Source organism: Eulemur rufifrons, chromosome 6, assembly GCF_041146395.1.
Source record: "Eulemur rufifrons isolate Redbay chromosome 6, OSU_ERuf_1, whole genome shotgun sequence".
Taxonomy (NCBI): domain Eukaryota; kingdom Metazoa; phylum Chordata; class Mammalia; order Primates; family Lemuridae; genus Eulemur; species Eulemur rufifrons.
In genome coordinates, this window is record NC_090988.1 from 51,927,617 (window position 1) to 51,940,604 (window position 12,988).

At 58.3% G+C, this 12,988-nt stretch overlaps 1 protein-coding gene across 1 annotated transcript in view; it reads left to right on the top strand.

The window, feature by feature from the left end:
- The first annotated feature begins 1,185 nt into the window (after positions 1-1,185).
- GDPD5 (glycerophosphodiester phosphodiesterase domain containing 5) overlaps positions 1,186-12,988 on the top strand; it is an 84,190-nt gene continuing 72,387 nt past the window's right edge. Inside the window, exons 1-2 of the mRNA XM_069469238.1 lie at positions 1,186-1,909; positions 2,921-3,010. The gene's annotated coding sequence lies outside the window, so the exon portion shown is untranslated. The remainder of the gene's footprint in view (positions 1,910-2,920; positions 3,011-12,988) is intronic.

The window sequence follows — 12,988 nt, forward strand, 5'->3', positions numbered from 1 at the left end:
GAGGAACCAGAGGCTCAGAGAGGGAGAGTAACCTATTCAAGCCACACGGTTTTGCCCTAGAATGCAATCGTGATGGGTGGATAGAATCCTGTGCCAGCTGTGTGGTCTGGGGAACATCACTTAGCTTCTCTATGCTTGGGTCCTCATGGGTGAAATGGGGTACCTTCCACATACGGTGGCGTGAGGCTTACAGAGAAGCTGTGCTGTGCCGCCAACAGGCCCAGTCAGCGGCTTTCACGTCGCCCCCGCGGCACATTTACTGTTCATTCATACATCGAATCCCTCCAACGCCTGCTCCTGTGCAGGGCCCGTGCCGGGCGCCAGGGACGCAGAGACACATTAGACACGGCTCCTGCACCCAAGGCGCGGGGCGGGGCGGGAGCAGACGACACACACACATCACGATTCGAGGTGTGTGCGCCGTCCTCACCCGCTTTCAACTTCACATTTTTAAAACTTGCCGACGATGCTCCTCCCCGGGGACCGGCGCTGGGAAAGGGGAAGTGTGGAAGAGAGATCCGCTCTTGATTTTCAAAAACTTATGTTTCACGGCTTCCTGAAATCCGAACATTTCACAGCACCAACTCTCACTCCGCGCGCTCAGCGCCGAGGGGCAGCACGTGGGCGGCGTCCGACCACCCCCAGGTGCTCCAGCGTCCCTGGGACTTCCTACCGCGGGTGTCCCACGTCGCCCTCGCCCTCGCCCTCCCCGGCTCCTTGCGCACGACTCCTCCACCCCCCACAGCAGTCCGGATGCCCCGTCCCAGACAAGCCAGGCCCCGCGCCGCTTCCCCCGTGCGGATCCCGAGGTCACCCCCGCCGGGCTCGGCTCTTTAACCCCACCGGCCCTTTGTCCTCGTCCAGCAGCCCCTCCCCAGCGCCCGCCCCGCCCTCTCCGGGGAGGAGCGCGCGTCCGCAGAGCCCGCCCCGTCCCACTCTCCGATTGGCTCCTGCCGCCCGGCGGCGCGGGGCCCGAGAAGGGGAGCGGGCGCGCGCCCCGCCCTTGCCCGCAGCCCGGCGGGGGCGGGGCCTCCTATGACTCCGCCCCTCTAGGGCGGGGCCGCGCTCGCTGGCGCTCCGGCGCTGGGCGGTGCTGCCTGGGCTCAGCTCCGCTCCGGCTCCGGCTGCGGCTCTGGTGGGGGTGGACGGTGGGGATGACAGCGGCGGTGGCAGCGGCTGCAGCGCGGGGCTGAGCGAGCGGCGAGCGAGCAGAGGGAAGAGGAGGAAGTGGAACCGCGGCCCGGAGCTCGAGAGTCAGCCGCTGCGCCGAGGTCCGCCCCGTTCTACAGGGCGAGCCAAGTCCGGACACGGGAAGACTTCCCCGCGGGGCTCCGGTCGCCGCGCCTCCCCGGCGGCGTCTGCCCTGCCCTGCCCTGCCGGTCCCAGCCCCGCGCTCTGCACCCGGACACTCCCAGCGCCGCTGTCCAGGGCGTGCGGCCGGGACGCCCTGAGCCCCAGCCCTGATCCGGTGCACCGGGGCGGGACGCTCCTGGCCCATACGGGGCCGTCCTTGCGGGTTCGTTCTCAGCCTTTCTATCAGTGACTGTCGGAGCCCCCCGCCCTCCGCCCCGGGGTGAGCGCAGGGTGGCCCCAGGCCCTCGACTTGGGCGCAAAGGAGCCCGGACGCCCCCAGCCTCTGGCTCCACGAGATCCGAACCTTCAGCTGCCTCCAATCGAGTGCTCGGGCTTGGACCCCGCGCGAGCGCCCGGGAAGCCCCGGCCCGGGTCCAGCGCTCCGCAAGGGATCCCAGGCGAGCAGGACGGTCGGACCGAACCACTGGGCTGAGCTGCGAACCCAAGCTGCCACCTTCCTCCTACCCTGGCGAGAGGCTCAGCGCTTTCCCCGAAAACAACACAAGGGCCCCACTTGCCCCGGCAGAGCGGGCAGGAGCGAGAGCCGAGGCTGCAGGTGAGAGTCCCGGATGCGGGGCAGGAGCGGTCCCTGACCCCATCGCGGCAGCGCGGCGGCCGGCTGAGGGCGCGTAGGGGGCACAGGCAGAGGCTGGAACGGGCTAGGAGAGGGCGCGGGAAGGGGAGAGGACAGGCACTTATTGAGCGCCCATTGTGTGCAGGTCCGCGCCCCACCCTTGCACAAATGGTCCCTCATTTAAGGCTCACTGCTGCTCCCTCCGATAGGTGTTGTGTATTGTTATGAGCGCTTGCAGATGGGGAAACTGAGGCTCAGTGGGCTGAATGACCCTCTCTTTTCACTGCGCGGGTGAGACTGGGGAGGGGACAGAGGATGAAGAGTGGAAGAAGCAAAGAGTGAGGGGGGACCCGGCAAGCAGGAGCGGGGATCAAGGTGGGGCCACTGGAGCATCTGAGGCTGAGGAGGTGTCTTCTCCTTGCCTCCCACTCCCTGGCCATGTCACCTCCCAGGAAAGGTGACCCAGAGTTGAAGGCAGAGGTGGGAAGCTTCCTAGTCCCACAGTGTCTCTCCCTGTGGGGCCAGGATGGGAGAGCCGCTGCTCCTGGGCCCTGTGACAGACTGCAGGTCTCTAAGGCACTCTGGAGGTCCTGAGCTGCCACGTATCTGACTCTCTGTAGAGGTCCCCAAGTCAGAGCCTGTCAGAGCTGGAAGAGATGTGGCTCCTGAGCACTCACCCGGCTCACCTGCTTCCCATTACTAACGGGGACACTGAGGCCCACCCAAGGCGGGGTGCCAGTTGCCCCAGGTCCTAAGGGCAGTGAGTTGGCCGAGCCAGAAGCAGGCTTGAGAAAACCTTCACAACACCTTTCAAGGTATCCACTCCCCTCCTCAGTTAGCATCTTCTGGGTGGGCAGCTGGGGTTTTCTCCACTCCACTCGGGGTGACCATGTATGAGGCGTCTGTGTGGTTGGCGCTGGGGCCTGAGAAATGTCAGCAGCCCCCAAGCCTTTGGCCCAGATGGAAGGTCTGACCTCAGTCTCTCCTGCACAGGGGAACCTGCAGGACACCCCTGGCCCAGGAGAGGAGGGGCCTCTCAAAGTCTCAAGGCTGGGGCTCACTGAGCTGAGGGCACAGTCCCAGGTGAGGTGTCCTGATTCCCCCCCCCCCCGGGGCAGGGGCTCCTCCTGCTGCCCCTGGGGGCCAGCCATATAGGGCAAAGGGTGTTGGGAAAGAGCCCTTGGCATGGACTCCATGGGCTCTCTTCTGGGTGGGGAGGGGGAGGGGATATGGCCTTGGTCTGGGCCCTGTGGCCTTGGCTGGGACTAATTAACCCCTGCTGTGCCCAGCTCCCTGCAGTTAAGGGGAAACCACCTTGGAAAGCCCCTGGAAGGTGGCAGAGGGTGGCAAGAGGTCAGCCGAAGACTGGAAGCTGAGTCCTGGGGTGGAGGGGTTGGGGGAACCTGGAAGAGAAGATGACTTAGGGGCTTGGGATTCCCCCCCCCCTCAACCTTTGTCCGGGGATTCAAATCCTCGTAATAATCCTTGCACCTAAACAAAGCTCCTGTTTGATGAAAGTTTCACACCTGTGATCTCATTTCATGCTATGGTGGAAAGGGCCTGAATCCTGGAGTGAGGCAGAGCAGGGTTGGGGAGTCGCCGGGGACCTATCGGATGCATCCATGGTTCCAAGCCCCACCTGTAAAATGGGGTCAAGGGAGGCTGTGCGTTACCTGCTCAGATAATGGGGTAATCACATCTGGCAAACTGTCAAGTGCTAAGGGGGTTGTTGTGTTCGCAAGACTGGGCTTGTTATTAATGGCTACCTTGTGTGGGGAACTGAGGCTCAGAGGTGAAACCATTTACCCAGGGCCTTTGAGTTTGCTTCTGGACTGTTTGAGTGCCGGCTGCATACCAGGTGCCGTGGGAGTTACGCAGATGGGCCAAGCAGCAGCCTGGAACCTGAGTAACTGGTGAGCCTCAGTGGTTAAGTCAGAATGGTGGGCATGAGTCTGCTCTGCTTCCCACCAGGCAAGTGGCACTGCGCAAATCACTTCATTCCTCTGAGCCCCAGCTTCTCTGTAAAATTCGAATACCCGCGTTACCAGGCTGTAATGTGAGGATTAAGTGAGATACAAATATACGGTGCCTGGCCAAATATTCCATTTCCTTCCCTGTGAAGAAAAGGAAGCTTGCATTTTGACCAGGAAGTCTGGGGAAATTCTCAGACTTGCGTAGATTAGACTTCAGAGGACTGTTGCGGGGTCAGAGACCCGGATTTGCACAGCTCAGGCTCTGCGTGGGTCAGATCGCCCTGTGCCGCCACCTCTAGTCTCAGGGCCTTCTAGAGTCTGCTTGGGTACACTGACAAGGGGCTCTGGATTCTGACACCACCCCCCACCCTGTTGGCTCCTGCTGGGGAGTTGTGGTGGGGGGAGCTGGTGTCCATTCCCCTGGCCCATTGTCTGGCCTCCCTAGGCACAACGGTGCGGTGAATAATTTATTGCTCCCCTCAGCTGGGAGGCAGGCTGGGGAAATAGCTGTGTTCAGCTAAGCTTCTGAACCTGCCAGAGGAGGCGGTGGCTCCTATCTGTGCTGTTAGCAGTCCCCGGTGTGCTATGGGGTGTATGATGGGGGGATAGGACAGAGAGAGAGTGACCGACCCATCGTCACCTCCAGCTCGCTCCTGCTGGGGGGGCCAGACAGACCCACAGGCAACAATGGAACCGAGCTAGCTGTGGGCCTGCCATTTTAAAGAGGTGAGGGGCAGGAGTAAGGGTGAGGATGCAGGGTGGGAAGGGGTGGGGAGCCCTTGAGGACTGGAGTAACGGGGCACGTTGGTCACGGAGGTGGGTGTCTGGGCAGTACCGAGAGGCATCTTGCTGCAGAGTAGGGGTCCTGACATCCCTTTAGTGAGAATCCTGGCTGTGCCACCTAGCCACTGTGAGACTGTGGGCAGGACAGCTGCCCCTGCCAGGCCTCCATTTCCTCCTCTGTAAAATGAGGGTACTGATAACCCACTTCTCAGGGTTGTTATGGGTGACCACAAGGTCACATGTGTAAAACACGTGACATGATAGGTTCTCAGCAAGGGGGTGCTTCATCGTGAACAAGAACGTGGGTTGGCTGGCGGGGGAGATGGTGTGGCAAGCTGAGGGGCTGGAGAACTCCAGGGTGGTGAGCCTGGGTATGTGGGGTTGGTGAGGGATGAGGAGAAGGGAGGTGAGTGACCAGGCAGCAGAGGGCCTTGAATGTTGGGCAGAACTCACATTTCAGAAAGCATCATGGAGTCCCTGTTTAGAACCTTCCGTGGCTCCTTGCTGCCTATAAGATGAAGACCAGGCCCCTAGCCGTGGCGTGGAGGTCCTCGCCCACCATAGCCACTGCACGGCCCTCTGGCTCATTGCTCCTCACTCACTGTCTCCTGAACACACCTCATGTGGCCCATCACTGCCCCTTTGCCTGTGGGGCTCTTCCCGTCAGAACCACCATCCTGCCGCCTCTGCTCACCTTCCCGTCTGTCAAGGCCCAACTCAGGTCATGAACCGAATGTTCCCCCAGAACCATTCCTGGATCACCCAGGCTTCTGCTCGTGTCCCCCCTGAATCTTTAATATTTAACAGTAATAGTAACAGACATCCCTACCACCCATACCACTTTACAGTTGGTAAAATGCATTCACACACTCATTTCATACTACAGTGATATTAACAATAGCTAATACGCTTGAGTACTTACAAGCCAAACAATGCACTAGCTTTGCAATCTCATTCACACTGACTCTCAGAGGTAGCTACTGTGATCCCCCAGAAACTGGGGCTCAGAGAGGTCCATTATCTTGCTCAAGGTCACACAGCTAGATGGTGGGGAGCAGGGAGTCAAGCGCATTTGTTTGAAATGGAACCTGTGCTTAGGAGCTGTCCTGTCTCCTCAACCCCGCCCTAGTACCTCGAAAGCATCCTTTGCATGCATAAAGCCTGGACACACGCCTTCCTCTCAAGGCTGAGGAAGAGCAGTGCTGGACGGAGCATGTGGCATGGGCAGGACCCCGGGATGGGGAATCTAGGCCCTCGATCTGCACTGGCTGTCTGTGTGACCCCTCTCTGGGGTTCTGTTTGCTTATGTCTATGGGGAGCGGGTGGGTCTGAGCTCCCCTGTAGCTCCAGCCTTCTGCAGTATCCTTTGTGACCCTGGGAGGAGGAGACCACAGCACCAGGGCCAGAGGATGTGGTGTAACAGGCAGCTGTGATTTTTGGCCTGGCCACTGTCTGGGCCAGCAGGCTCTGTGGGTAGCTGCTGCCTCACCCCAAGGAGGGTGGTGGCCTGGGCTGCAGGCGGCATGGTCATTAGCTGGCAGAGACGACCCTGTGATTGGGAGCTGGCTGGGCCAGGCCAGGTTGGCAGGACTGGAGGCAGGCTGGCCCGGCCACAGTGGGGTCACTGGCAGGGCAGCTGGCAGGACAGCCGGCTTCTCCTCCCTTCGCCCCCTTCAGGGCGGCGGCAAGCACACACCAGACACCAGCGCTGTGTAGGCCAAGGCTTGCCCTTTCTCCTGCTGCAGTGGTGGAGGGAGAGAGCAGTATGAAGAGTCCAACCAGGCCCGAAGTTGTCACCTCCTAGGAGCCTCCGGGACTCCTCCCAAGCAGGTGGCATCCACAGCTGCCGCTGATCCCCAGCCCGCTGCTCGCTGACTGTGGTCTGTGGTCGGGGTTGTGCAGGTCTGCTTCCCTCGCCGGCTTGTCAGAACCAGATGCTGTGCCACCCCAACACTCCCCTCCCCCGAGTGCCTAGCAGTGTGCCTGGCACAGAGCAGCAAGCCCTGGGTCAGGGAGGCATGGTAATAACAGTGTTGTGAGGGTTAAATGAGAAGAAGGGGGCGGGTACCTGTCCAGGCTTGGCACACAGGTAGGCACTCCATCAGGATGAGTGCCCTCGTTTGTCTCTGCATTGGCCTCGTGAACGAGTGACTCAAGAAGCAGATTGAAGAGTCCAGTGAGCGATGCCGGGAGGGAGGGCGTGCCAGGTGGCAGGGAAGCCTTCCCTTAGGAGGACTCCTGTGCGTCAGATGGGGTTTGCACAGGTACGATTCCTGCCACCTTCCCAGTGCACAGCAGTGTGTGAGCAGACACTGTTGGCCAGGGAGGGACCCCTAGCTAGGCTTGGAGCAGGGAGCAGGATTAGGATGTCTGGGGACCTGGGTTTTCCTTCTTGGGCCTTAGCAGCAGAAACGACCCAGTTGGGAGGAGCCATCTGGTGACCAGCTAGCAGATGCTGGGCAGTGTGTTCTTCCCTTAAAGGGAAGCAGCATTTATTTGGTTTCCCCTCAACACACACACACACACACACCACCTGCAAAATATAACATGATTAGAGATTCTTATCTGTGCAGGAGACAGACATTAAACAGGTAAATTGGGAGAAGTGGGCTCTTGAAGCAGGGATCCCATTGATATCTGTGGCTGGTGGTATTGGGCAGGGCTCAAGTGACTTGAGCAAGTGATTTAACCTCTCTGGGCCTCAGTTTACCCATGTGTAAAATGGGGGTATGTAGAGCACCTACTTCATAGGATTGTCGTGAGGATTAAGTATAAAGCACTCAGAAAAACGCTGAGCAGAGAATGAGCACTCAGTGAACGCTAGCTGCTAGTGTCTGTATCTCCGGCACCTAGCCGAGGAGCTGAGAGAGAACAGGTGCTCACGAAGGGAGTTTGGAATGAATCCCAGGCAAAGGGCAGCTGCTCTGTGGAATGAATGAATGAACAGCCTAGTAGGAAGGGGAGGACACAGAAGCAATGACAACACAGACTGTGACAGGGAAGGCCAAGGGCTGGGCTTGCCCAGTGCTGGCTGGGGAGGGAGTCAGGGAAGGCTTCCCGGAGGTGGTGTCATGGAGCTGAGTTTGGACCGCTGTGAGGTCAGCACTGTGGATGAGCTCAAAGGAGTGGTTCCTCTCCAGAGGTAGCTGGCAAGGGGGAGAGCTTTGGCAGACCCCAGCACGGCTCAACTCCACGGGCCTCTCCCTTCCCACCACCCCACGCTGTGTCCCCATCTGTGACTTTCTGCTTGAGGGCATGAGGAAGGCAATAAAGGCAGGTGGGGAGGAAGTGTGGGCCGCTGGTCTGACAGGCCCAGCTATTCCCAGGCTTGGGACCAAATCTTCCACAGAGAAGAATAAACAGGACTGCTTTGAGTTCTTTTATCTCCTTGCTCCCAAGGCACGCCAGCAAGCAGAGGGGGTCTTCCAGCATTAATCCTGCAGCTGTTTAGCTTCTGAACGAATGGACTCTTTAAAAAAATGCCACGAGGAATTTGTCTCACCCTCCCTCCCACCCAGGAGGCTCAAAGGGAAAGTTCTCTCCCACTAACAAGGGAGCCTGGACCCCCCAAGTGTCTGAAAGGGGGCACACCCCAGGGGCACTCTGAAGTCAAGGGTCCCCTCATGTTGCCTCCACTTTTCCCTCATGCTCCCATGGGGCCTTGGGGACGCGCTTATATTTTGCCTGGCTTCTGCCTGTCTTGTAAAATGGAGTCAGGGTAATAGATCCCTTCTCTTCTTTAAAGAGGGGGTGAGGGCCGGGCATGGTGGTTCACACCTATAATCCCAGTACTTTGGGAGGCCGAGGCAAAGAGAGTCACTTGAGGCTGAGAGTTCAAGACCAGCCTAGGCAACATAGCAAGACCCCTTCCCCCGTCTCTATTAAAAAAATAATAAAAATAATTAAGTAAAGAGGGGTGGGATGGGGGAGTTTCTGAGGTGGGAGGGGCCGCAGTGGTATTCAGACCAATGGCTTTCAAGCTTTGCTGCGTGTTAGAATCATCTGAGAAACTTTTAAAAGTCCTGCCTGGACTTCACAATCTCTGGGGTAAGACCCAGGCATCAGTGGTTGTTAAAACTCCCCAGGTGATTTCAATGTGCAGCCAGGTTCAAGACCCACCTGGTTGCGCTCTGTAGCGGCCCAAGACGGTACTTGCGTGTCCCCAGGACAAGGAGCTCATTCCTTCCCGAGCTGCTCCTTCCTGTCTGGGACCTCCCTACTTGGAGAAATGAGGACAGTGGAAAGACCCTGCCATCCAATAAACCTGGGCTCCAGCACTCTGCTCCCTGGGGGTCTTATCAGAGCCTCAGTTTCCTCATCTGAGAAAAAGCGATAACAATAATCTCTCTCTGAAAGGGACATGGAGGCCAAATGAGGCCGTGCACTGAAAGCACCAGCGCGGTGCCTGACACGTCATCAGTGTGCAGTAAAAGGTCGCAGAAACAGTGGCCGAGACAAGCTGGACTCAGACCCTGATCTCCCCGCCCCAGCACCCTGGGCCAGGTCTCTGAGCCTGGGGCTGGGGGGGGAGGGAAGGGCTGATCACCCAGTCTTGGGGCCCTTCCCACTGTCCCCTTTCTCTCTAAGGGATAAGACAAGGCAGCAAGCATTTTGTTTTGCTTGGTTTTGCTTTAATGGTCAAAGTGTCAGACTGTCCTTAACAATGAAGCCTTGTCTGGATCTGCTTGTTTTTCCAATCTGGACACCCAACTGCACCGCCCACTTGGGGCCCCTGTCCCACCTGGAACTAAAGAATGTCAGAGGGTTTTTTTCCCACCCCATCTAGGGGAGGGTTTCCGGGGGACATCGGAGGCCTCTGTGCAAGCCCTTACCGATAATTGGCCCCGCTTAAGTCAGCCAACTCTCTCATGAGCCGGTTCAATAAAATTATTTCAAGTTAGTTACCAGAATAGGTTTTAGAGGCAGAAAGACTTGTGTTTGAGTCCTTGCTTTGTCACATACTGCTAATACGACCCTGGGTGAGTCATTTTATCTCTTTGAGCACCAGTTGTCTCTACTGTAAAATGTATAAATAGGATGTACTTCCTTGGGTTGTCTGAGAAGCACATGAATTTCTTGGCATGCGAAGCCCAGCGCCTACCAGATAGCAAGCACTCAAAAGCTGCCGGCAAGTGCTCTTGCTGCCTCCTGCCCCGCCCTTCATTGTCTGGTTCCTGCCCCGCATCCTCAGCCAGGCCCAGGCTGAGACAGGGGACGCCTGCACACCTAGGGATGTGCACCCCTTCAGACTGCTGTTCTTTAATGAGAGCAGAGACGGCTCTGAGGGCTGTTCAGGGGAAGGGGTCACTGGTGCTGCGCTCAGTCTCCTTGCTCGGGCCAAGCCAGAGAGGGTGTGTTAGCCCAGGGGGACGGGCTCAGGCACTAGGGGGGCGGCAAACCAACACGGGATAGTGCAGCACCTGGGGGCTGGCAGCAGCTGGGAGCAGTTGCCACCCAGGGCGGAAGGAGCCAGGGGAGGAAGTGGTCAGCTACAGGAGCGGGCTGTGGCCTTCCGTAGAGGGACCCAGTCAGCTCAGGAGACCTCGCAGGGGTATAAACCCCAACTCTCCTTCCTCCAGTCCCCTGTTTGTGCGCCCTGTTGGGTGCACCTCCCCGAGTGGCACAGAGCTTGGTGCAGTCCCTAAAGGCCAGACCCCTAGGGCCCCAGGCAGAGTGGAGAGTGGCCCCGGAGAGGCAAACTGAAGGCATTCCTCACCCTGTCCATCCAAAGCCATGGAGTCCACTGGGCACACCCGCCTTAGGACACAGTTCAAGGATCATCTGTTGTTACTCGAGCATGTCCCTTAACAAAGGGGCTCTCAGCCCCCACCTCAAAGGTGAATCGAAGCAGCCCAGCTGCCACGGGCCTCTCAGGGAGGAGTTCTGGAGGTACCCGTCTCTCCATCTCTGCCTCCTCCCCCAAATGAAGCTGCCGGTGGCTCCTGGGGTGGCCTTGCCAGAGACAGCCGTATCTCTGGAGGAGGGCAAAGGTCATGGGTGGGCTTGGGTCAGGTAAGCGCAGGTGCACAAAGCAGCGGCCCCAGCCCTGCCACAAGTGGCCCTGATGTAGCCACTTCACACACTTTCCTTAGAGCAGGGCAGTCGTTGCCATGGCTCTGGGGACGGCTCTGGGCCCAGGTTGGCCTCTGACCCCAGAAAGGCCCATGCCACACTGAGCTCAGAGGGCCCTCTGGGAATCTATGAAGGCCAGGTAGGAGGAGTATGGGGCTGGGCAGGCCTTGGACAGGGGGTGCCAATGAATGCTACAGGGTCCTGTGTTGGGGAGTCTTGGTGTGGGGTGTGGGGCAGGCGTGTGGTTCCTGCGAGGCATCCTGGTGTCAAGGACGAGCCTGGACCTCAGAGGAGGCATGGTCAGGGATAAGGACAGAAAGTGTGGCACTTTGCATGGAATGCACCTGGGAGGCCCCCACGGGGTGATGTCTGTAGGGACACAGCCAGCAGGAAGTCCATTATGCTGCAGCTGGAATCCTCTTCCTCTTGTTGGGCACTCTGCAGAGGCAGACTGAGCCCATCCTCCATCCAAATGTGTCCCGTCAGTGCCTGCAGTGAGCGAAGCAGGGGATGGAGTGACCGGGTGTTGATTCTCACACTGGGGCTTAGGGGCCCAGCTGTCAATGGCCAGAGCCTCCTGACCGGGCAGAGTGTGGTGGGTGCATCGTCCTAACTCTTCACACTGTTCTTCCTCTCTCTGCTTCATCAGTGCTCCAGAAGGGGTGACTCTGGGGCAGTAGAGACAGCCCTGGGCTGGGCCTAGAAGGCCTGGGTCCTGGTACCCCCCGTCTTGCTTTATGGCCTGGAGCCAGGTGGCAACCTCTCTGGGCCACAGTGGGCCCACAAGGCTGTCTGTGCTCTGGGGCCCGGGTCTCTCCGGGGAAAACATGTGGAATTCTTTGTGAAGACCCTTTTCCTACCTCTACCCCGCTCGGACCCCGGCCAACCTGGAAAGAAGGCAGAATAGGGGCCTGCTGGCGGCTGGTGGTAGTAGGAGCTGAGTCCACCTCTCAGGCCAGGACTCCCAAGGGTGGGCCGTGAGTTCAAGGTTAGATGGGAGATTCCTGGTGGTCGGGGTAAAACCACCCTCCTCAGACCAGGGTTTTTGAGGGCCTGGTGTCTTCCTACCTACCCAGCTGGACTCATGCAACTGAAAGGCAGTCATGTTTGTTGAGTCCCTCTTTGGAGGAGACCCTTTCCCACATGAGATCTGCTTTAATCCCTCATTTTGCAGTGGGAAACTTGGGGCTCACAGAGTTGGGGCAACTGGCCTGCCTGAGGTCCCACAGCCCATCAGTGGGGAGTGGTGAGGGTTCCTCATGGCCCTGGGGCCAGGCCGAGCCTTCTAGATCCTCGCCAGGGGTGGAGCACAGAGTCGGGGCTCATGAGCCAGGTGGTCTTCTGCTCTGGGAGGGGGTCCCATGGGTGCCATGGGGAACCCTGCTCTGTGGGCTTTGAGGGGTCAGCTGGGGCTCGTGGGGGGGCCAAGTCCCTTTCCCTGGATGAAGTTGGCCAAGGAATGCCAGAGGGTGAGGGATGAGGAACCCAGGAGTTCTGGGCTGCAGCCAGTTCTGAGAGCCCTTGCGAACTTCAGCATTTGGTTTCGTGGAGGAATCAAGGCTTGTTTCTTGTTGCCTTTGGACACAGAATAGCTTTACAAAGCGCTTTGATATCTGTGATATCACCAAATCCTCATGGCAGTCTGTGAGGACAAAGCATGGGACTGCTTGAGGGCAGGAGACGGTGAGCTCTGGAGTCACACACCTGGGGTTACCTCCTGACTCAGGCAAGTTAGTGATCAGCCAAGGCTCAGTTTACTCATCTGACAAAGGGACAATTTGCCCCACAACAAATAGTTAGCAACACCTGCCTTGCTGGCTGTGCACAGGAGAGAGAACGGCTGTAACTGCTGGTTCAGTGCCTGGTGCCACGTAGTAGTTTTCATGATTTTTATCATCAGCCCCACTTTATAGAGGAGAAGATGGAGGCCCAGAAAAGGAAGGAGACCTGTTTGAGGTCACATGGCAATTTAGCTCGGTCCTGCAGACTTCCTGTCTGTGGAATTTTTTTCAACACCACCTCCCTCTTTATACTCAAGTGACCTGACGTCTCATTTACCCAGAATCTTTTATGCGTGATGCAGTCTGATGTGGCCTTGTGTCCCCAGTGCCTAATAGTGTTTGCCTGGCACACAGTAGGCACTTAATGTTTGTCCTATGTTGATGAATTGGTGTAAAGTGCAAGAAGCATTTTTCCAGGCAGCAAGGCTTGTGTCATGCCCTAAAGGCTTCCT